This window comes from Macaca fascicularis, chromosome 6, assembly GCF_037993035.2.
Source record: "Macaca fascicularis isolate 582-1 chromosome 6, T2T-MFA8v1.1".
Classification (NCBI taxonomy): Eukaryota; Metazoa; Chordata; class Mammalia; order Primates; family Cercopithecidae; genus Macaca; species Macaca fascicularis.
The window spans coordinates 28,611,331-28,634,164 of NC_088380.1; the positions used below are offsets into that span (position 1 = coordinate 28,611,331).

At 34.0% G+C, this 22,834-nt stretch overlaps 1 long non-coding RNA gene across 2 annotated transcripts in view; it reads left to right on the forward strand.

The window, feature by feature from the left end:
* The window catches only part of LOC123573936 (uncharacterized), a 71,337-nt gene extending 48,903 nt beyond the window's left edge, over window positions 1-22,434 (forward strand). Inside the window, exon 3 of one of the 2 annotated variants that reach the window (XR_010587321.1) lies at window positions 21,213-22,434. This is a non-coding gene — a long non-coding RNA (uncharacterized lncRNA). Of the gene's footprint in view, window positions 1-7,086; window positions 8,295-21,212 lie in introns of those variants that run through there. The other variant, XR_010587319.1, reaches the window with a different exon arrangement.
* Window positions 22,435-22,834: the final 400 nt, after the last annotated feature.

The window sequence follows — 22,834 nt, forward strand, 5'->3', positions numbered from 1 at the left end:
GTATATTTTAAAATTTCTTTATGAATGATGATGCGTCTGGTTGGTTTTATATATTTCTTAAGTAGCCAATTAAAATGTGATTCAGCTGAAATTTGCAATCATTTTAGTCATTTAAATTATTAGTGTTCCAGCTATAACATTCACTAAAGCTTGGTTAGCAGTTGCAGTAGTTACTTGTTTTTTATAGATGAGAAAATGACCCAATGATTTCCTGTCTCAAATGGTCACATATCTGTCAAGAATTCAATGCCTAACTCATAAATACAATGTTTCACAATGCTTGGAAAATATTTGTTTTTTATTGTTGACATATAAAATATCATTGATAGTGGTAGAGACTTTTATATTCCTGTAAAGCCTTAGGAAAAAAAACACTTTATTTTGCCAGATTACACTGTTAGTACTTTGCCTTTAATTCTATTTACATAACATATGATTTGATGTCACTATAACTAATACTTCCAGAGTTTATGTTTAATTTTATGTTAAATCAAATAATTCCATAATTTTGAACATTTTTATTAGAGACAGTTTCTCTTTTTATGCCAAAATATTTCTTCATGCATTCACACATTTTATAATGTATTGACTCTTCTATTTACCTCAAACCCATATAAATGGTAAAATAATCACCTCCTGCTTTAGAGATTGTCACTGGCATATTGTAGCACTCTAAAGTGCAAAGTAATCATCAGGATGCTGATGTTTGCATTATTTCTATAAGTAATGAATGACTTAAGTGAACAGTAAATGTACACTTATTATAGGTGCAGGTATGGATTGAACGTACACCTATTATAGTGCAGATATGGATTGAAATACGCTGACATAATTTACTAGAGACTCTGCTCACTGGAGGATGGCAGAACAGGACTCTCTAGTGATTGTGCCCCTGTAGAAACATCAATTTGAACAACTATTCACATGAGAAGATATCTTCACTTGACTTAAGAAAACCAGTTAAGAGATCACAATACCTAGTTTTAGCAAAATAATAAGAAAGGATGCATTGGAGAGGATAGGAAGAACAGTATCTCATTGCCTTCACCATCTCTCCCCCTTGCCCAAGCTGTGAAGTATGGAGAGAGATGCTATCTGCTTAAGGGAAGGAGAAGAAAGTGTGCGTCAACTTGGCTTTGAAACCCAGCAACAGTCCCACCACAGAATAACACAACACCAGACAAATCCTCGTGGCCCCTGATTCCAAGTTTGTGTCTATGGATGAAAGTTCTAGACCTTCCCTGGCACCAGCAGGGAATCCACCACCCCAGCAATTTGAACCTGTGTCCCAGCGTGCTTCACTACCATCTGACTAAAATAGTCTCAGGACCCCAAAACATTCTAGCAGCTGGAAGGCCATGGTGGCCATAGACTTTGGGTGAGCTCTTGCACTCTGGTGATCTGGGAGGCTATGAGCTTTAGACATAACTCAGCACAGCATCAACTATGGTAGCCACACATATGCCTGCATCACAACTTCCAACCCCAGGCAGCACAGAGATGAGAAAGAGTTTTTCTGCCTAGGAGAATAAGAGAAAATTGAGTAATGGACTCTGCCTTGGAACACAGGGAACACCCCTGGGTGTGGTCTTTTCCAGGTACATCTGGGTCAGGGACCACAGAGACTGTGAGACAGTTTTAGCAAGCTTGGGCTTAGGGTGCCCTCTGTTGCTATATGGCTGTAGTAATCACAGGGTTAGAAACCCTAACAATCAGAATCCATTGATTCTTGGAAAGTCCTCTGAAGAAGTAACGGTACAAGCAGGCCATACAGTGAAGACTGGAATAAATACCCAGTTCCTTAAAGTCTAGACATCAACAGGCATCCACAACCATCAAGAATAATCAAGAAAATACAACCTCACCAAATACACTAAATAGTGTACCAGTGATTGACCCTGGTGTGGTCTCTCAGACAGAGAATTCAAAATAGCTGTTTAAGGAAGATCTACAAAGCTTATAAAATAAAAATAAAAACTGCAGAGAACAATTCAGAAATTTATCATAGAAATTTAACAAATAGATTCAAATATTTTAAAATTAAAACAAAAATTCCAGAGCTAAAAATGAAGTTAAAAGACTGAAAAATGCATTAGAGGGTCACAACAGCAGACTGATCAAACAGAAGAAAGGATCAGTGAACTCAAAGACAGGCTATTTGAAAATACACAATCAGAATAGAAAAAAAAAGAAAAAAATAAGAAAAAAAAAAAACAGCTGACAGGATCTATGAAATTTATCAAAGAACAAGAGTGTTATTAGCATTCAAGAAGGTGTAGAGAACTAGAAAGAGGGAGAAAGCTTATGTGAAGGAATAATAATAGAAAACTTTCCAAACTTAAAGAAAAGTATATTAGTCTGTTCTCATGCTGCTAATAAAAACATAACTGACAATGAGTAGTTTATAAAGAAAAAGAGGTTTAATGTACTCACAGTTCCACATGGCTGGGGAGGCCTCACAATCATGGCAGAAAACAAAGGAGGAGCAAAGGCATGTCTTAACACGGCAGCAGGCAAGAGAGAGTGTGCAGGGGAACTGCCCTTTATAAAACCATCAGATCTTGTGAAATTTATTCACTATCACAAGAACAGCATGGACAAAAACTCCATGATTCAACTACCTCCCACCAGGTTCCTTCAACAATATGTGGGGATTATGGGAGACACAATTCAAGATGGCATTTAGATGGGGACACAGCCAACAATATCAAAAGTTACAAATATACAAGTACAGAAAGGTCAAAGGTCGCTAAGCAGATTCAACTCAAATGAAACTACCCTCAGGCATATAATGATGGAATTCAAAGGTCAAGAACAAAGGAGGGATCCTAAAAGCAGCAAGAAAAAAAAAAAAAAAAGAAGCAAATACCTTATAAAGGAGTTACAATACACCTGGTAGTAGATTTCTTCGTGGAAACTATACAGGCCACGTGGGAGTGACATGACATTTTTAACATGCTTAAAGAAAAAAAAAACTGCCAATCAAAAATACTATATGCATCAAAACTGCTCTTCAGACGTAAATTGGAGATAAAGATTTTCTCAGACAAACAAGAGTTGAGAAAATTCATCACGACTAAACCTGTACTAAAGAAACGCTGGGGAGATTTATTCAATCTGAAAGAAAAGAGTGCAAAACCTAACAAGAAAACATCTGAAGGGATAAAACTCACTGGTAAAAGTAATTATATAGATGTTCAGAATGCTGAAATACTGTAATTGTGGTGTGTGGATGACTCAAATTAGTATGAAGACTGAAAGACAAAACTATTAAAAATAATAGTAACTACAACAATTTGTCAAGAGATTGGCAATATAAAAAGATGTAAATTGAGACATCAAAAAGTCAAAATGTGGGGAAAATGTAGTTCAAGTATAGAGTTTCTTAGACTTTTGTTGATTTTATTTGTGATTAAAGTTAAGTTGTCATCTGCTTAAAACAACTTGTTATAGCTGTAAGATGATTGTGTAAGCCCTATGGTAACCACAAAATCCATAATAGATACACTAAAAATAAAAAGCAAGCAATCAAAATACTCTACCAGAGAAAATCGCTTAACCACAAAGGAAGAAAGGAAGAAAGAATTTATAAAACAACCAGAAAACAAGTTAAAAATGATAGTCATAAGTTCTTACCTATCAGTAATAGCTTAATGCAAACAGACTAAGTTTCTAATTAAAAATACATCAAGTTGCGCCATACATTTTTTAAAGTACCCAACTATGTGCTGCCTGCAAGAAACTTACTTCACCTATAAAGACACACATACTGAAACTGAAGAGATGAAAAAGATACTTTCTACAAATGAAAACCAAAAAAGAGCAGGCATAGCTATACTTAGATAAAAATATACTTTACATAAAAATGGCAATAAAAGACAGAGACAGCTATTAGATAGTGATAAAAGATTAAATATATTGGGTAAATATAACAATTGTAAATATATATGCACCTAAGACTGGGGCATTTAAATGTATAAAACACATATTAATAGATATAAATAAAGTTGACTTCAATACAATAATAGTAGGAGACTTTAAAACCCTACTTTCAGCAATGGACAAGTCAGTCAGTCTGAAAATTAACAAATAAACAAACAAAAAAAGAAACTTGAGCTGCACTCTAGGCCAGATAGACCTAACAGACATCTATAGACCATTCTATCCAACAGCTGCCAATTACACATTCTTCTCAACAGCAAATGGAAAATTCCTCAGCATAGACGATATGTTAGGCCACAAAACAAGTCATAACATATTTTTTAAAAAGTAAAATTATATCAAGTATTTTTCCAACTACTCTGGAATACAAGTAGAAATCATTTGGAAACTATACAAATACATGAAAATTAAATAACATTCTTAGGAGCAAGCAATGGGTCAATGAAAGAATTCAAAAGAAAATTTAAAAATTCTTTCATACAAATGACAATTTAAACACAACATAGCAAAACCTAAAGAATACAAAAAATGCAGTTCTGAGAGAAGTTTATAGTAACAAATGCGTGTCAGGAGAAGAGTAGAGAAGTCTCAAATAAGCAACCTGTTATCAAGGAACCAGAAAAACAAGAACAATCTAACCCCAAAATTAATAGAAGGAAAGAAATAATAAATATCCAAGTAGAAATATATGGAGCCTATAAGAAACAATTAGAAAGATCATCAAAGAGTTTATTTTTTGAAAAGATAAAAAAATCAACAAACTTAGCTAGATTAACTAAAGTGAAGACTCTCAAATAAAATAAGAAAAAGGAGACATTACAACTAATACCACAGAAATACAAGAATTATAAGAGAATATTACAAACAAGTATATGCCAACAAATTGTAAAACCTAGAAGAAATGAATACATTCCTGGACACATAAAATTTACCAAGATTAAATTATCATCAAATAGAAAACCTAATCAGGCCCATAAGAAGTCAATAAAATATCTCCCGTAAAAGAAAATCCCAAGATCTGAGGGCTTCACTTCCTAATTATACCAAATATTTGGAGAACTAATACCAATTATATTTACTTAAACTATTCCAACAAATTGAAGATGAGAGAAAATGTCCAAATTTAATCTAGGAGGCCAGTATTACTCTGATACCAAAACCAGACAAAAACACATACTCACAAAAAAAAATAGGCCAATATCCCTGATAAATATAGATGCAAAAATTCTCAACAAAATACTACCAAACCAAATTCAATCAAAAAAAAATTCATCATGATAAAGCTGGATTTTTTACCTAGAGAGGGAAGAATGGTTCAATTTACCAAAGACAGTAAACATGACACATGAGATTAACAGAATCAAAGAAAAAATCCATGATTACCTCAATAGAGGGTGGAAAAATATCTGATAAAACTTAACATCCCTTTGTGATATAAACTCTTGACAAATTGAGTATAGAAGAAACATACCTCAATATAATATAGGTGATATAAACACACAGTTAACATCCCTGTTTATTTTGACATGTTGAAATCACACATCATAAGTTTCTTACGCGTATTCTTCTTTATTGCTTGCTTCTCTCTAATTAAAAAATATGGGATTCTTATGAACAAATCTTTGTTCGTGACTTTGGCTCTTAATGCAACACTTCTGCATTCTCAAGTTTATTGAATAAATGAGGTAGTTAATTAATGCAAAAACTCACTAAGTCAGTAGGTCCGTCTAATCTCTTTAAGAAAGTTAAATAACAGTAATGTTAAACAGTATTTATCCTTGAAAAACATGACATACTTCATCAGTGCACAAATACTGTCTATCAATTATAAGAAACTTTGCTTAGGATAAATGTGAGATATTTCTTATTTAATGTAATTATAATATAATTTCATATTCATTGAAGAAAATCAAGCTTACCTTAATTTTATTTTAAGTAATCAGTGAATTTAACTGATAATGCAAAAATATAAAACTTTTAAACTAAAAATAATTTATAATTTAATAATACTTTATAAATTGTTTTGATACTTATTACTGTAATTTTATGAGGTATCTATAGCAAACATTTTTGCAACAATCAACTACATTACACTATTAACTAAGGATGGCTAACAAATCAATAATCTTATGTTGAGTACAAAATTGTGGAAAATAGTTTCAGTAGCACGACAGCATATCTTAGTGAACAATAATGCCCATTTCATTCAGACAAATTATCCAATATCTGTAGTTTAAAGTTCCATGATCTCAGTGAAAATCTCACCCTTCAGCACCTTTGCGTCTATAGGTTTAAATTAATATTTATTACCCTTCTAGAAAAATGAGTAATCCAATAGAGATAGACAGTTTTGGTATGAGACAAAATGTAGTCTTAACCTAGAATTGGTTTTAATCTAATTATTTTAGGAATATTACTTTTCTTATCTCTGAATGTGTTTGCTAACTGTCTTGACTTCTTCCTTAAATCATTAAGGTTTTCATGAAAGCTAACTAGAGACTTTATAATCTAGATAAGTGTTATAATTTGATTTTATGTTTAGAAACAAAACTGCCCCAGGTCCCAAATTTTCAATACAAGTTTTAAAAGAAACCACTTTTTTTTTTTTCAGGAACTAAACAAAATAATTCCTAAAAGTTTTCTCTTTAAAGCTAGTTTTCCTGGAGCCCTTTATATGTGATTAAATATTGAAGCCAGTAAAACATCTTGGGAGGTAAAAAAGTACATATAGTTTAGGAGTTGGATAGTGCTGATCTTTGTTGCCTTATCTCTAATGCGAGCTGTGTTTAAGAACAGTGACCGATGTTTCTATCCACTAATAGCCACTGTCTATTAGCAGGTATCATAACCCTCTCTTCTCAAATATGTCCTCTTGATTTATCAAATATGCCATGCTGAACTTTACTCTGCCTCTTTGCTATGTCCTCTTGTTCTATTTTCCCTCAAATCAACTTTTTGTTCTCTGTCTCCTATAAATTTAGTTTTGGTTGCTTTTCATTGACACTGTCATTCTTTAGGGAAATTATTCTTGTGGCTTACACATAACTTTTGCTAATCCTTCACACACTTATCTGTTCTGCTCTTTTACCAGCGGATAAACCCTATACACATGCAATACACTAATTCGGTCCATGATTTTAATAGTTTATTCACAGTGACACATTCAGGCAAAAGGACTGTCCGAAGGCATCGTGCAGGGAATGAAAAGCCCCACCATGAAGAAAAGCATGGTATCCCATCAGTGATTACTGACCACTCCTCAACAGAACTTCACAGCTTTCAATCACCTACGCATAATACTGACGGTACAGATTGTATGGCATAATATTGAGAGTGAAGATTTTATGAAATTACATGATTTTGTCAGCTTGCACTTATGTGATACAATTCTGTTTCTGCAATAATTTGAAAATTTTCCAAATCATGATAAACAGCATTTTAGACTAACTCTTGGAATGGCATCCCTTGTTAATATCGTCTACATCTGGATATAAAACATAACCTTATATCACAGATGTTATTTATTTTAGCAGATAATGGCCATTTTTTTTTTTGCAGCATTGCTTTCTTATAGAATTCTGAAACAAAAGTGTTTTGAAATTAGAGTGAGCAGTGCATACTTTGTTCACTAAAAGAATCTGCATAATGGCAAGCAACCTGTATGTTGGTTTTGGAATAGAATATTTATTTGATTTAAGTCTGTGAAAGCAAAAGATTTTTAGAAATGATTACCTGTGGTATTTCCATTATGTAAAATGGCACTAGTCACAAATAAGTTATTCAATATATATGTTAAATTACTGAATGAGTGTTTAATTAATTAAGGAATAAGGGAATTCATTTTCTGATATTTGTCATCTTTTACCACACTGATTATTCAGTCCTATCTTATCTCTTTGCAGCTCCTAAGTCACCTCTTTCAAGAAGTAAAATGGGATTACCTGGTCCTTAAATACTGATAACTCTTCTATCTGTGGAAGGCTATATTTCCATAAATTTCAGGTCCTCAAATACTGATAACTCTTCTATCGGTGAAAGACTGTATTTACATAAATCAGTCCCAATTAACCCAAAGTCAGTCCTATATATTATGAAAGGTTTATGTAGCTCATACTCCACTTTCAGGAACCTTTTACCTCTGCACCTATTTCTCATAGAAACTTTTCCTCCAAGATTACCTAATTTCATTACTGAATGAAAATTACTGGTTATGAAGACAATTTCAAATCTTCAACTTAACTAGAATAGTATCTCAATGGTATTGGTTGGAATAATTTTAACATAACATGAAATTCACTCCAAATGGGTAGGCATTTAAAAAATGCTTCAAATGGCCCATAAGGTTAAAATTTATATTCATACACTTTGTACCTGGGCAAGATCTGGCGGTTCAGGGAACTGTTGAACTTCGCTTTGCAGTTCCAACAAGTTTGAATATTTTTCCTAACCTACAAGATTTAGCATGGATACAGACCTACAATTATAGTGTTCAATATTCTAATTAAAATGACATTTTTTTCTCATGGGAAAACCCCTATGTATCATATATAATATTACCAATGAGATCTTTAAATCCCTTTGGGTACTCAGAAAACTAAATATTACTTGGAACTGAAGATTGTCATTAATAGAGCAATCCTTAAAAAATTCAAAAATCCATATTCATTCATTTACCAAATTAATTTATATATCGAAATCCAAATTGTGTTACTGATTTTGCATCCAAATAGTACTTTAGTTTTTTCCTAAATCAATCATATTTTCTTTAAATTTTACCTCAATCCACAGGGGAGAAAGACTTTCATCAATCGTTATGTGTCTCCAGTTTCTAATCAATCCCATTAGAAAAGTCAACTATTAGTAGGCATATAGCGGTATCTCATTGTTAATTTGTATTTTCTTAGAAACTAAGGTTGTTAATCATCTTCATTTTACTTGGGTAACAATATTGTACTGGATCACTAAATCAAACGATAGATATATGTTCACATTGCATGGAAAGTTGTTATATTTTGTGCAAACGATTTGCATCTCATTAGCAGTGTATGAGAGTTGCAGTTGCTCTACATCCTATACAACACTTGCTATGATCAGCCTATTTAATTTTAGCCATTCTAGTAGATGCGAACATTTGTATCTCACTGTTGACTTAATTTGAATGCTTTTTACTACTAATATTGCTAATAGCATTTTATGTGTGTATTTGACATTCATATACCTTAATTAGTAACTTTTTGTATTATTTGTCCTGTGTTTAAATTAATGGTTTTCTTATTATTGAATCTTATGAGTTATTTATATATTCATGATACAAACCTTAATCAGACATGTACTTTGCTGTTTCTTAAATTGATGATTGAATTCTTGATGCTTTTAATAGTATATTTCAAATGTAATTTTTATTTTGATGAAATCCATTTTTCAACTTTTTAATCAGTATATTTTGAGGGTTTTTTGATTTTTATTTTTGGTTTGTTGTTTGTATTATATCTAAGAAATGTTTGCCTAATACAAGGTCACAATTATTTTCTTACATATTTTTCTCTAGAAGTTAAACAGCTCTAAATTTTTTCACTTAAGTCTATAATAAATGAGTTAATTATATGAGATATAAGTTATGAATTAAAGTTTAATTTTGATCAAATAAATATCTAATTGTGCTAGAACCATGTTTTGAAATGATTGTCCTTTCTTTAAGTAGATTGAATTTGCAATTTGGTGAGAATCAGTTGATCTTATATCTGCGAGTCTATCTGTGGACGTTTTATTTTTTCCATTTATATATTTGTCTACCATGATGTTAATACCATACTGTCTTGATGAATATAACTTAATAATTAACATGAAGTCAAACAATATACATGCTCCAACTTTGTTATTCTTTGAGCTGTTTCATTTATTCTATGTTCTTAGCACTTCCATATGATTTCAGAAATAGTTTCTCAATTTATAATAAATAAAAAATAGCCTGCTTGCTAGGATCATGATGAGGACAGCATTGAATTGACAGATTGCTTTGGAGAGAATTGGCATTTCAAGTACGATGAGTCTTTTGATGTAGGAACACAATACAGCAATCTTCTATTTTAGATCTGCCTTAATTTTACTCAGCAATATTTTCTCTTTTTTGTTTGCCTTTTGAGTATACACTAATTATGCTTATTCTTAGTCAGACTTATCCTTAAGTGTGTGTGTGTATATGCATATATATACACTTAAATATATATACTCTCTATATATTTAAATATATATATACTCTTTCTATATATACATACACACACACACACATATATATACACACACATATATATACACACACACACACATACAGAGAGAGAGAGAGAGAGAGTGAAAGAGAAGCTCTTGTTCTATTGCCCAGGCTGACCTCAAATTTCTGGGCTCAAGCAATCCTCCTACGTCAGCCTCCAAACTAGCTGAGACTACAAACGTGCAGAGCACCACTCCAAGCTAAACAGAACATAATTTTACTAGCATTTATAATTATATATTTTATTTCCGTTTTTAAATGTTCTTTGCAATAAATTTTAGTTTTATCTTGATCTCATTCCCTATTAACATGATAACATTATATTTATTGGCATTTTTGTAGATTTGACAAAAGTTTCTATTTAGTTTATATAAATACTCTGTGAATAAAGTTGGTATTACTTCTTCATTTCCAATCTGTATGCATTTTTTTCCTTTTTTCTTGCTTTACCTTGAGAAGGGGTATAAATGGGGAAAAGGCAAGTTACTTCAATACCTAACTTTCTTTTTCTTTCTACTTAATGTCTCCAGTGGTTACTAGCGTGATATGCTTTCCATCTGTAGGAGTCAATCTATTTCGTTTTTATTTAATGTTTAAATTTAGTCTCCTAAAAACTTTAATAAATACACCAATGTAAAAAAAGGTAATACTTTTTTTTCTTACTGTAGAGATTCAATATCCACATTATATGCTGAAAAATTGACCTGGGAACCCTCAGGAAAATGTTACTTTTCACCACTTTTGTGGGATACTTTATCTCTTCTTGCAGCATACAAAAGTTATGTTCCATCCTGGATCTTAGTGGCTTTTCCCATAATTTGAGAAAAAGACTAAGCTTTTGGTAAAGTAAGGGAGAAGAAAAATGCAAACGCTTTGAACATAGGAATAATAAGGCAGCCAAAGGGTCTGTGTCGTAATACATCCTGGGATGAATCTGAGATCATACAGGCTGAGCAGACTTAGAACATGTCAGGTTTAGCAATCATTATAAAGAGTTGAAGTTACATTTTTATCGGGGAGATGGCTTTGAGGATTTTAAATGAAGACAAATATAGGTTCTAATTTATGTTAAAATTTCAATTCTAAGATTTGATGAAGAATAGCTATCAGGGCAGCAATAATGAGAGCAGGGAGATCAGAACTAAGCTATTGGAAGAGATGGTGAACTGGCTATTGCTATGGTAATAGAATTGAAGAGAAAAAGATTAATAATTCTTTTAACGATGAAACCAAATGCATTTACTGATCAATTAGATGTAGAATGTAGGCAAAAGTGGGAAATTATGGGTACATTTTGAACTTTGGATGAAGCATTGAATGGCTGATGATACTACTTACTGACGTGGAAGAGAGCTATGCATGAGTTAGCTCTAGAAGAAAGGACAAGATTATGATTTTAATGTGTTAGGTTTCAAATACTAAATTAGAAATGCAAGTGGAGGGATTATGAATGAAACTGGTTAAAAATTAAAGTGCAAGATAGAGGATATAGTTATAAATCTGGGAATTGAAAAAATGGGATTTGATAATATTGAGAAAAAAACCTAAATAGAGAATAGGGAGTTAGACCAGGCTTTCATCATCAATAACAGGCCTGTGTAACAAAATAAGAAGGAGAGGTCAGTATGTCAGAAAATTCAAGCAAAGAAAGTATCTTCTACATTAAATGTCGCTGATAGATAATATACAATGAAGTCAAAGGAGTATTTATTTTTTGGCAATACTGAGCTACTGGACGACTTTTCTAAGAATGAATTTAGTAGTATGATAGAGAAATAAGTCATTCTTGGGTAGGTGAAATATTGTCTGATGAAAAAATACTTTCTCGCTGGTTTCTAAATGCTTTTATTTATAGTTATTTATGTTAAATATGTCTTCATCAATTTGTCAATACTTTGAAAATTCCTTTATTTCTAAATATTGTTTGATCAATTCTTGGTATTTATTTTAGTAAATTGTCAGAATCTGAAGAATTGCAATTATTGGAGCCTACGGAATCAAATTTGATACATCAAAACAAGGGCTAACAAACCCTTGGTATACATCTTGCCAGGCTGGCCTCGAACTCCTGACCAGAGGTGATCCACCCACCTAGGCCTCCCAAAGTGCTAGGATCACAGGCGTGAGCCACCATGCCTGGCCCACCAATGACTATTTTTGAAAGGGGATATAATGCCCATATTGACTTGGGTATACCTGATTTTTTAAATTATTCATTGCTGAGGTATAATTTAGAATATTAGATGAACACAGGTTGAATGAAGATGTAACCAATCAATGGTTATGAGCAATTAACATTGTGTAAATGAACAGCAACAACAACAAAACAAACTAATTTAACATTAGAAAAATTAGAATAGAATTACTAGGAAGCAGAGCAACATTAATTACATTATATTCTGTTGTGTTCTGCAATAAATCATGAGAACTGATGCTCCTAGTCAATGCACACTTAAAAATATTAAATATTTCAATTTTAATTATGAAAGTAATAACCTTTTGATATTATTATCAACATTTTTGACATGCTTTTTTGTATACTTAGGAATTGAGAATACTATTCACAACGGAGAGAATGCATTATCACAATGCTGTTTTTCATCCTGTACTCAGATGCCTCCAACTTCCTCCCACAAAAATACTTTGCTCTGCTATTTACAGCAGCTAATAAGGCAGTCAATAAGATCAGGATTAATTCTGGGAATTAAAGTTTGGGAGTAATATAAGGGATTTTGCAGCTGCTACTGTGTAGTCCTTTATATAATTATAACTTTAATTTTACTCTGCATTTCAGAACAAGGACTTTTTGTTTTGTTTTGTTTTGTTTTTTGTTTTACTAAATTATAAGAACTAAAAACAGTCCAGTTTTGACAAGTCATGTTATTATATTCTTATAGACTCTTTCTGCAATCTATTCTTTAGCATCAGGGAGAATTGAGTGTATTGGTCCTTTGGGAGGCCTTTTTATGATTCTTTTGTGTCTAAAAGAAATTATGAATAGTGTTTTCCTCATTTCTTTCATTTTCAACTACATTTCATAAGGCTGGATAAGCATAATTTTTTTCCAGCTGTTGCTATGACTGCTTATTTTTTTAAGCACAGTGTATGCAGCACTGATTTCTAATTCATAGAAAATTCAGTGTGCATTGTTCTTACTCAGTATGCATATTACTAAAAGAGACTAAATTGGTTTTAGAAAGTTTAGGTACTTAAAACTCCGATGATGTGTGTGAGCCTGTGTTAATCATTAAGATAAAGGAAAATGAAATTTTGCAAATGTTTTCTTTTAATTTTCTGCATTAGTCCTTCTTTAAAAAACTTTTATGGATAAGGATACTTTGTTTTCTTAAAACAACAAAAATTAAGTAGTCTTTAGTTGTACAGAATACATTTGCACTGTGGTCACGATAAGAAGAAAGTTTTAAAAATACAATTTATTATGTGAAAGTTTGGCATTTTTGAAAAATTATTATTAAAGTCACAGAAATAATAATTAAGTATATTGATACTTGTAATGCTATTGGCACAAACTTCCAGTTCCATTAAGTCAGTTCAAAATCAGTTTGTTTGCCTTTAGAAAGTGAAAATCTTAGATTATTTCTTATTTTATTTTCCTTGAGAAAGTAGTATACACAATATACAAGAGGACTTTAATGACTAATAATAATCACTAATAATTTAGTTGAAGTTTCATCAGTTTTTACCCAGTATACTACTCCTACTACCCCCACACTGGTTTGACTTCTCATTATTTTTGGATGTTCTCATGTCCTCATGTGTTCTCCATGTTTCCTCCTCCATTTTTTAATTTAAATAACTTGAATTTTAGAATGTGGTAAGAATGATTTCTCATTAAGATGAAATGAGATAATCAATTCAAGACAATTGGTTTAATATTAGCATATCATAGGCATTATATAAAATGTTGCTAATATTATGTTGAATTTTCCTTCTTGCCTTCTATTTGAATAATAGTTCTCCGTGCTGGACTTCAATCTATATTTTAATAACATTATAAGATTCTCTAGCTAACTTCAATCAGAAAATTTTGTGGAATGAATTAGGTTCAACAATGTATTTCTAGATTATCAGATACATGGAGACATAGACTAAGAAGAGGCCTGTAATTAACCTTGGAAGGTCTATGTTCTTGAAATCTAAAGTACACCACAAAATCTCAATTAGTTTCTTTGTGGTTCCTTGCTTTTAATTTTAAAAAATGTGCGAAAGAACCAGTAGAGTGGGAGAGTTTGAATATATTATATTTTAAGAGAAATTAAAACATAATTGTTAGTAATGAAATCTAAAACACTGGGGTAGGTATTTGAACAAAAATAGGGCTATCATTTTTACAAAGTGAATTAGAAATAACTGTATAATTTGTAAAAAATGAGTAAATTTCAATCAGATTATTACTATTTTGTAGGTGTGTAACAGTGAAAAAGGGAATTGGAAATATTCATGGGTATTCAGAGAAAATTAATAGATTATTTGGAGTGGCAATAATCTAGTTATAATGAATCCACTCATACGTCCACATTGGTAGTTGTTTGACTTTCTCTAGCAGCACCAGGTTACTCTGCTTTAAGAATGGACAAAACAGAAAGTTGAATTCATTCAGGAATTGGAACTTGTTCAAGTTGTGAAACAAAACGAAAGAGTGGTTAGAGTTTGGATTAATGGAAAGATATTTCTGAAATGATAGACCAAGAAATCTGAGATTAATGATGAGAGACATGAAGCAAATGAATGTATGTAGTGAAAGTGGAGTAGTCTGAACAAGGTTGTAGAACAGTTGAAGTGGAAAAATTGAGTGGAAGCAGATTGAAAGCTAAATGTTTATATGTAGAGTGGAATGTTTGCAAGAGCAAACATGTCTTGAAGATGGAAGCAAGACAACTGGTAAAATCCAAGTTATGACTTTTGGTATGTTTTCTTATTTGAATCTTGGAGAAAAATCTTTATGCATGAAAAATTTGAATATTGAAAAGACCTGAGTTTTACAGGTTATCCCGTGTATACTGAAATCACCAGGATAAAACATGCAAAAGAAAGCAATGCTTTAAATCAAGTGGCAAAGCTTTCTCTTTCTCTCTCCCTCTTCCTTTCTTTCATTTCTGTTCTTTAATTATCTATTACTGCTATTTAATAAATGAGAAGAAGTTCCCCCATATGTTGGTAGAGAATGATAGCATACTTGCCTTCATTGATAAACTGTAGAAATCTCAAGACAACAATTATTAGGAAAAAATAGATTCCAAAAGTCTATTTGAGTAAATGAGGATCACACAGTTTATCAAACCTCCCTCCTGCACTTAGAATCATAGGGATATAGGAAACAAACAGCCATCACAAGAAAGCCCTCAGTGAAAAGTGCCATCAAGTTTGCAGATTGGTTTATAGGTGAAAGAAGAGGAGCTAGAGAATGTACCTAGATCAATTGAGATCACAAGGAAGATTGCTTACCTGATGTTCACATAGTAAAGTCAGAGAGTGGAAGAGATGTGAGGAGATCAATAGTGGGACTGTGCTGGCAAATTAAGGTTTTGGCTGATGAAAGGAAGGTGATTATCAGAGAAACTTAGCCCTAAAGCTCACTTTGAGGAAAGATAGCTCTGACCCAATGCAAAGTTCCATTGGCGAGAGTCATGGCAGATCCATGTATAAGATACACAAGCAAAACAGAACAGAATCATGTGATCTGTAGCTACTTTTTTCCCATACTCCAGAAGAGAGCTTAAAGTAGTAGAAAGAATAAGGGATTTGACATCCTACTCACCATGATTACAATCTCAGTTATTGCATATGTTATGAGTATGGGCTTACAGGTTACTGTGAGGATTAGAAATACTGTATAAATAGTATTTGTTTCTTGAAGATCTTCTTCTTCTTCTCTTTTTCCTGGATTCTGAGGAAATCTGTGTGTTCTGGAAACAAGACAGCCTGATGCTATACCAGCTCTGCAAACTGAACTCTCAGACATTGATGAGCCAGTGGAAACAATAGCCTGTAACTTCTCTAATTTTCAAAACTCTGTACCTATCTCCTGCTAATCACAGGAAATCTATATTTTTCCTAAATTATTTCTCGTGTTTGCCCTGAACACATAGTACAAATTCTTTACATCTGCAGAATTGCAAAAGCTACTATGGTAACTATTAAAATAATTGCATTAAAATGATTTTTCTCTGACTTAATAAGCACATATAATAATTATTTCTGAATGAATCTTCTGAATCCAGAATCATTTGTTTATACGTTCTGTATATATGTGGTCCCTAAATTTTAATACTGACCAAACATCTGAGGTGCTTCCTTAAAATACAAATAGCTAGATCAAACTCCAGAGACTCAGATGCAGAAAATCTGGGTTTGGTGCCTGGAATCTGCAACTTTTACAACATCACAGATAATTCTAGTGTAATTTGTCTATGGAATATATTTTGAGAAACTGAGTCCTCAACTTACTGTAATTCTAAAGGCAAATTGAAAAGGCCATCTTTTCTCTAGCTTTGAGAGAAACAAATTTATTGATTCAACTAATTATCCTAAACTTTAAGACGGTATTAATTCTTTCCATCTATGTGCATGAAATGGCTTTCTATTTGTTTTTGTCCTCTTCAGCTTCTTTTATCTGTGTTTTATAGTTTCCCTTTACAGAGATCTTTCACCTCCTTAGTTAAATTTATTCCCAAGTATTTTATTTACATTTTATGTGGCTATTTTAAATAAGATTGCTTTCTTATTGAGCATGATTTCTTATTCAGCTACTTTGCAATTAATGTAAAGAAGTACTACTGATTATTTTATCAATTAATTTTGTGTCCTGCAACTTTACTGAATTTGTTTATCAGTTTTGAGAGATTTCTGGCACAGTCTAAGCTTTTTTATACATAAGAGCATGTCATCTGTAAAGAGGAAAGATTTGCCTACACCTTTTCCAATTTGGATGCCCTTTATTTCTTTCTCTTGCCTAATTTACCTGGCTAGGATTTCTAGTATTATATTGAATAAGAGTGGTGAAAGGCATGAATGCAAACCAGATCCAAATGGGATGTCATCTTACCCTGTTTAGAATGGCTATTGTCAAAAAGACAAAAGCTAATGAATGCTGGCAAGGATGAAGAACAATGGAAATTCTTATTCACTGTTGATAGAAATGTAAATTAGAATAACAATTATGGAAAACAATATGGAGATTTCTTTAAACAAACTAAAAATAGAACTATTATACAATCTAGCAATCCCACTGCTAGGTATTTATCCAAAGGAAAGGAAATCAGTGTATCAAATGATATGTGCACCCCCATGTTTATCATAGCACTATTAACAATAGGTAAGATATGGATTTAACCTAAATGTCTATCAATGAATAGATGAATTAAGAAAATGTGGTATTTGGTTTGCTGTCCTTGGGATAGTTTGCTCAGAATGATGCTTTCCAGCTTCTTAGGTGGGAATTGAACAATGAGAACACCTGGACACAGGGTGGGGAACATCACACACTGGGGTTTGTCGTGGAGTGGGGGGAGGGGGAAGGGATAAGCTTTAGAAGATATATCTAATGTAAATGACGAGTTAATGGGTGCAGCACACCAACATGGCACACGTATATATGTAACAAACCTGCACATTGTGCACATGTACCCTAGAACTTAAAGTATAATTTTAAAAAAATGTGTTATATATGCTCAATGGAATACTATTCAGCCATAAAAATTAATGAAATACCATCATTCATAACAACATAGGTAAACCTGGAGGGTATTTTAGATAAAATAGGTTAGGCACAGAAATATAAATGCTGCATGTTCTCACTCATATGTATGAGCTACAAAAGCCTGAGGAAAGTTAGGGGAGGGGAATAATCAGGACAAGGGAGGATATGGAGAGGCTGATTAACAGATAAAAAATTATAGCTAGATAGGAGAAATGAGGTCTAGTGATCTGCAACACTTCGGGGTACACGTGGTTATGTATAATTTATTTTATATCTTCAAAAAGCTAGAAGAGAGTATATTGAATGTTTGTCACACAAAGAAATAATATATATTTGAGGTAATAGAAATGCTAATTATTATAATTTATTATTTCACATTGTACACATAAATCAAAATATTACTCTATATTTTATAAACATGTACCATAATTACATGTCAACTAAGAATTAAAAAGGAAAAATTAATTGTATTATTAAACCTAAATTCTAAAACAATTATTTACTTCCTAAGTTCTGAAAACTGCTCCTGGTTATTGGTACCTCATAAATGTATATAGCTAAGCAATCATGGAAAACAAAGTTCATAAATCCTCCTAAGACTTTTGTGTTATCTTATTATAAACTACATGTTCTCAAGAAAAATCACCAGGAGCTATAATATGATAAGCAATATTTTTTTTCCAAAGAAGTCCAAAAAAGACAGCTAAGAGAAAACCAATAGTATCTTAAATGTGTCAAGATAAGGGAAGATTTATAGCACAAATTCAATTATATAGAGACTGCCTATTTTAATCTAAAGTCTCTGAAATTAGTTTAAACATGTCCATCAGTAAATTAAAATTTACAAAACAATAGCCATTTTGTGTTCAAAGATAACAGAAAACTACTTTTTATATTAAATGATGCATAATTAGGACTATAGATAATAATGAGTTCTGGTATATATAGAGAGAAATGAAAATATAAAAACATATGCTTGCCAGTGAGATTAAAAGATGACATATTATCACCATGTTGGTAGGACTTAAGGTTCATTTAAAGGAAATGCACCTATTTCTCTGTGAGAGTCACATATGGGAACTAAACTGCATGGGGTCAAAATCCAGCTCTACTTTTTTCTCGCTCTTTAACTTTGATCAAGGTCCTTTAGTCAGCATCTTTTGCCCCATTCCACCTTCTGTGTTTGCCCATCTCCTGGAATTATTAATAAGACATAAAAATAGTGATCAAAGTGGCTTCATTCATTCAGGCTACTGTAATAGAATACTGTTGGTAGCTAAAGATAAATTTATTTCTCACAGTTCTGGAAACTGAGAAGTCCAAAACCAAAGCACTGGTAGATCTGGCATTTGGTGAGGGGCAGCTTCTACATTCATAGAGGAACATTTTTTTTTTTTTTGCACTGGGTTCCCACATATTAGAAGGGTTGAGAGAGGTTTCTGGGCCTCCTTTACAAGTTTACTTCCCAAAGGCCCCACTTCCTAATACCATCACGTTATGGGTTAGTATTTAACCACTTGAAGTTTTATGGAACACAAACATTCAGTCTGTTGCATAAAGTAAGTCTAATTATTCGGTTAGGGACTTGAGTAAAAGAGGTGACATTGTATTTTGGATCTTGAAAGAGTTATTTTCCTCTGAGATGGTGGTACTTATTTCAGGGAGTCAAGGATTAACATTCAAATAAGTTTGTGTCATGACCTCCTGTTAAAAGGTAAGAATTTAACTGGGCATGGTGGTGCTCATCTATAGTCCCAGCTACTCAGGAGACTGAGGTAGGAGAATCACTTGAGCCCAGGGTTTGAGGCTGCAGTAAGCTTGCATCATGCCACTGCACTTCAGCCTTGGTGACAGAGCAAGATCCTGTCTCAAAAAAAAAAAAAAAAAAAAAAAAAAAAAAGTCAAAACGTTGTTGTTCGTTTTGATTATTTTACATTTTTGGTTTTTTTATGCTTGTCATATGGGGACAAACAATTAAAGGCTGCATGCAAATAGTGCAATTCCCATTAGCTATCAAGTGATGCAGTAATGTCTTATATATTAAGGTCGTGCTATGTGGGGGAAAAAAAAGGAACTCGAAGGGAAGTACTCTTCATTCATTAACTTTTATCTTGAAAATTATGCAGCAGTAATAAGATTTCATTATAAAGTTTTATCTTGTGGCCAGTGACAAAGAGATCAGTAACCCAGGACATACCTAGCAATGGTTGAGGGGTATGGGAAATAGAGTAGTAACTACTAAATTACTGAACAATGACTGGGAACAAAAGCCTACCTTTATTAAGTGTATTAGGGCAGTTGCTTTCAAACAATAGTAAAATATTAGACTCTTTTTTATGCTTTCTAAAATTGCAATTCTTGGACCGTGGATCAAGCAAAGGATCATCTTTGAGAGAAAGTCTCAGGAATCATATTTCAAAAACATTGGTCCCTCCCAGTCTCTGCTCCCAATGCGACTCATACAAAATCTTTCTTCTTTGTCTCCTGTCTGTTCCTTCAGTCTCCACCCCAAGCTCTGAGTCCTTTCAATCCTCCTTTTCTACGGACTTATCTGACCTCTCCTCTTCTCCCCAGGCTGCTCCTCACCAGGCCAAGCCAGGTTCCAATTCTTCCTCAGCCTCTGCTCCCCTACCCTATAATCTTTCTATCACCTCCCTTCCTCACACCTGGTCTGGCTTACAATTTAGTTCCACAACCAGCCCTCCCCCTCTTGCCCAACAATTTCCTCTTAAAGTGGTGGCTGGAGCTAAAGGCATAGTCAAGGTTAACGCTCCTTTTTTCTTTATCCAACTTCCCCCAAATCAGTTAGCATTTAGGCTCTTTTTCATCAAATATAAAAACCCCATCCAGTTCATGGCCCATTTGGCAACAACGCTTAGATGCTTTACTGCCCCAGACCTGGAGAGGCCAGAAGGCTGTCTTATCCTCAATATGCACTTTGTTACCCAATCCACTCCCGACATTAGAAAAAACTCCAGAAATTAGATTCTGGCCCTCAAACACCACAACAGGACTTAATTAACCTCGCCTTCAAGTTGTATAATAACAGAGTAGAGGCAGCCAAGTAGCAGTGTACTTATGAGTTGCAATTCCTTGCCTCCATTGTGAGACAAACCACGGACACATCTCTAGCACATAAGAACTCCAAATGTCTGAACCACAGCAGCCAGGCATTCCTCCAGGACCACCTGCCCCAGGATCTTGTTCCAAGTGCCAGAAATCTGGCCACAAGGAATGCCTGCAGTCCAGGATTCCTCCCTAAGCCATGTCCCATCTGTACAGGACCCCACTGGAAATCGGACTGTTCAACTCACCTGGCAGCCACTCCCAGAGCCCCTGGAACTCTGGCCCAAGGCTCTCTGGCTGACTCCTTCCCAGATCTTCTCGGCTCAGTGACTGAAGATGGACGCTGCCACATCGCCTCAGAAGCCCCCTAGACCATCATGGACGCCGAGCTTTGGGTAGCTCTCACAGTGGAGGGTAAGTCCATCCCCTTCTTAATCAATATGGAGGCTACCCACTCCACATTACCTTGTTTTCAAGGGCCGGTTCCCTTGCCTCCATAACTGTTGTGGGTATTGATGACCACGGTTCTAAACCTCTTAAAACTCCCCAACTCTGGTGCCAACTTGGACAATATTCTTTTATACACTCCTTTTTAGTTATCCCCACTTGACCAGTTCCCTTATTAGGTCGAGACATTTTAACTAAATTATCTGCTTCCCTGACTGTTCCTGGGCTACAGCCACACCTCATTGCTGTCCTTTTCAAACCCAGGTCAAAGTCTCCTTTGCATCCTCCCCTTGTATCTCCCCACCTTAATCCACAGGTGTGGGACACCTCTACTCCCTCCCTGGCAACCAATCACATGCCCATTATTATCCCATTAAAACCTAATCACCCTTACCCCACTCAATGCCAATATCCTACCCACAGCACGCTTTAAAAGGATTAAAGCCTGTTATCACTCGCCTGTTACAGTGTAGCCTTTTAAAGCCTATAAACTCTCCTTACAATTCCCCCATTTTACCTGTCCAAAAACCAGACAAGTCTTACAGGTTAGTTCAGGATCTGCGCCTTACCAACCAAATTGTCTTGCCTATCCACCCCCTGGGCCAAACCCATATACTCTCCTATCTTCAATACCTCCCTCCACAACCCATTATTCTGTTCTGGATCTCAAACAGGCTTTCTTTACTATTCCTTTGCACCCTTCATCCCAGCCTCTCTTTGCTTTCACTTGGACTGACCCTGACACCCATCAGGCTCAGCAAATTACCTGGGCTGTACTGCTTCAAGGCTTCACAGACAGCCCCCATTACTTCAGTCAAGCCCAAATTTCTTCCTCATCTGTTACCTATCTCGGTGTAATTCTCATGAAAACACACGTGCTCTCCCTGCTGATTGTGTCAGGCTAATCTCCCAAACCCCAATCCCTTCTACCAAACAACAACTCCTTTCCTTCCTAGGCATGGTTGGGTACTTCCACCTTTGGATACCTAGTTTTACCATCCTGACTAAACCATTATATAAAGTCACAAAAGCAAACCTAGCTAACCCCACAGATCCTAAATCCTTTTGCCACTCCTTTCTGTTCCTTAAAAACAGCCCTAGAAGCTGTCCCCACACTAGCTCTCCCTAACTCATCCCAACCCTTTTTCGTTACACACAGCCAAAGTGTAGGGCTGTGCGGTCAGAATTCTTACACAAGAGCCGGAACTGCACCCTGTAGCCTTTTTATCCAAACAATTTGACCTTACTGTTTTAGCCTAGCCTTCATTTCTGTGTGTGGCAGCTGTCGCTGCTTTAATATTTTTAGAGGCCCTCAAAATCACAAGCTATGTTCCACTTACTCTCTAGAGTTCTCATAACTTCCAAAATCTATTTCCCTCCTCACACTTGAT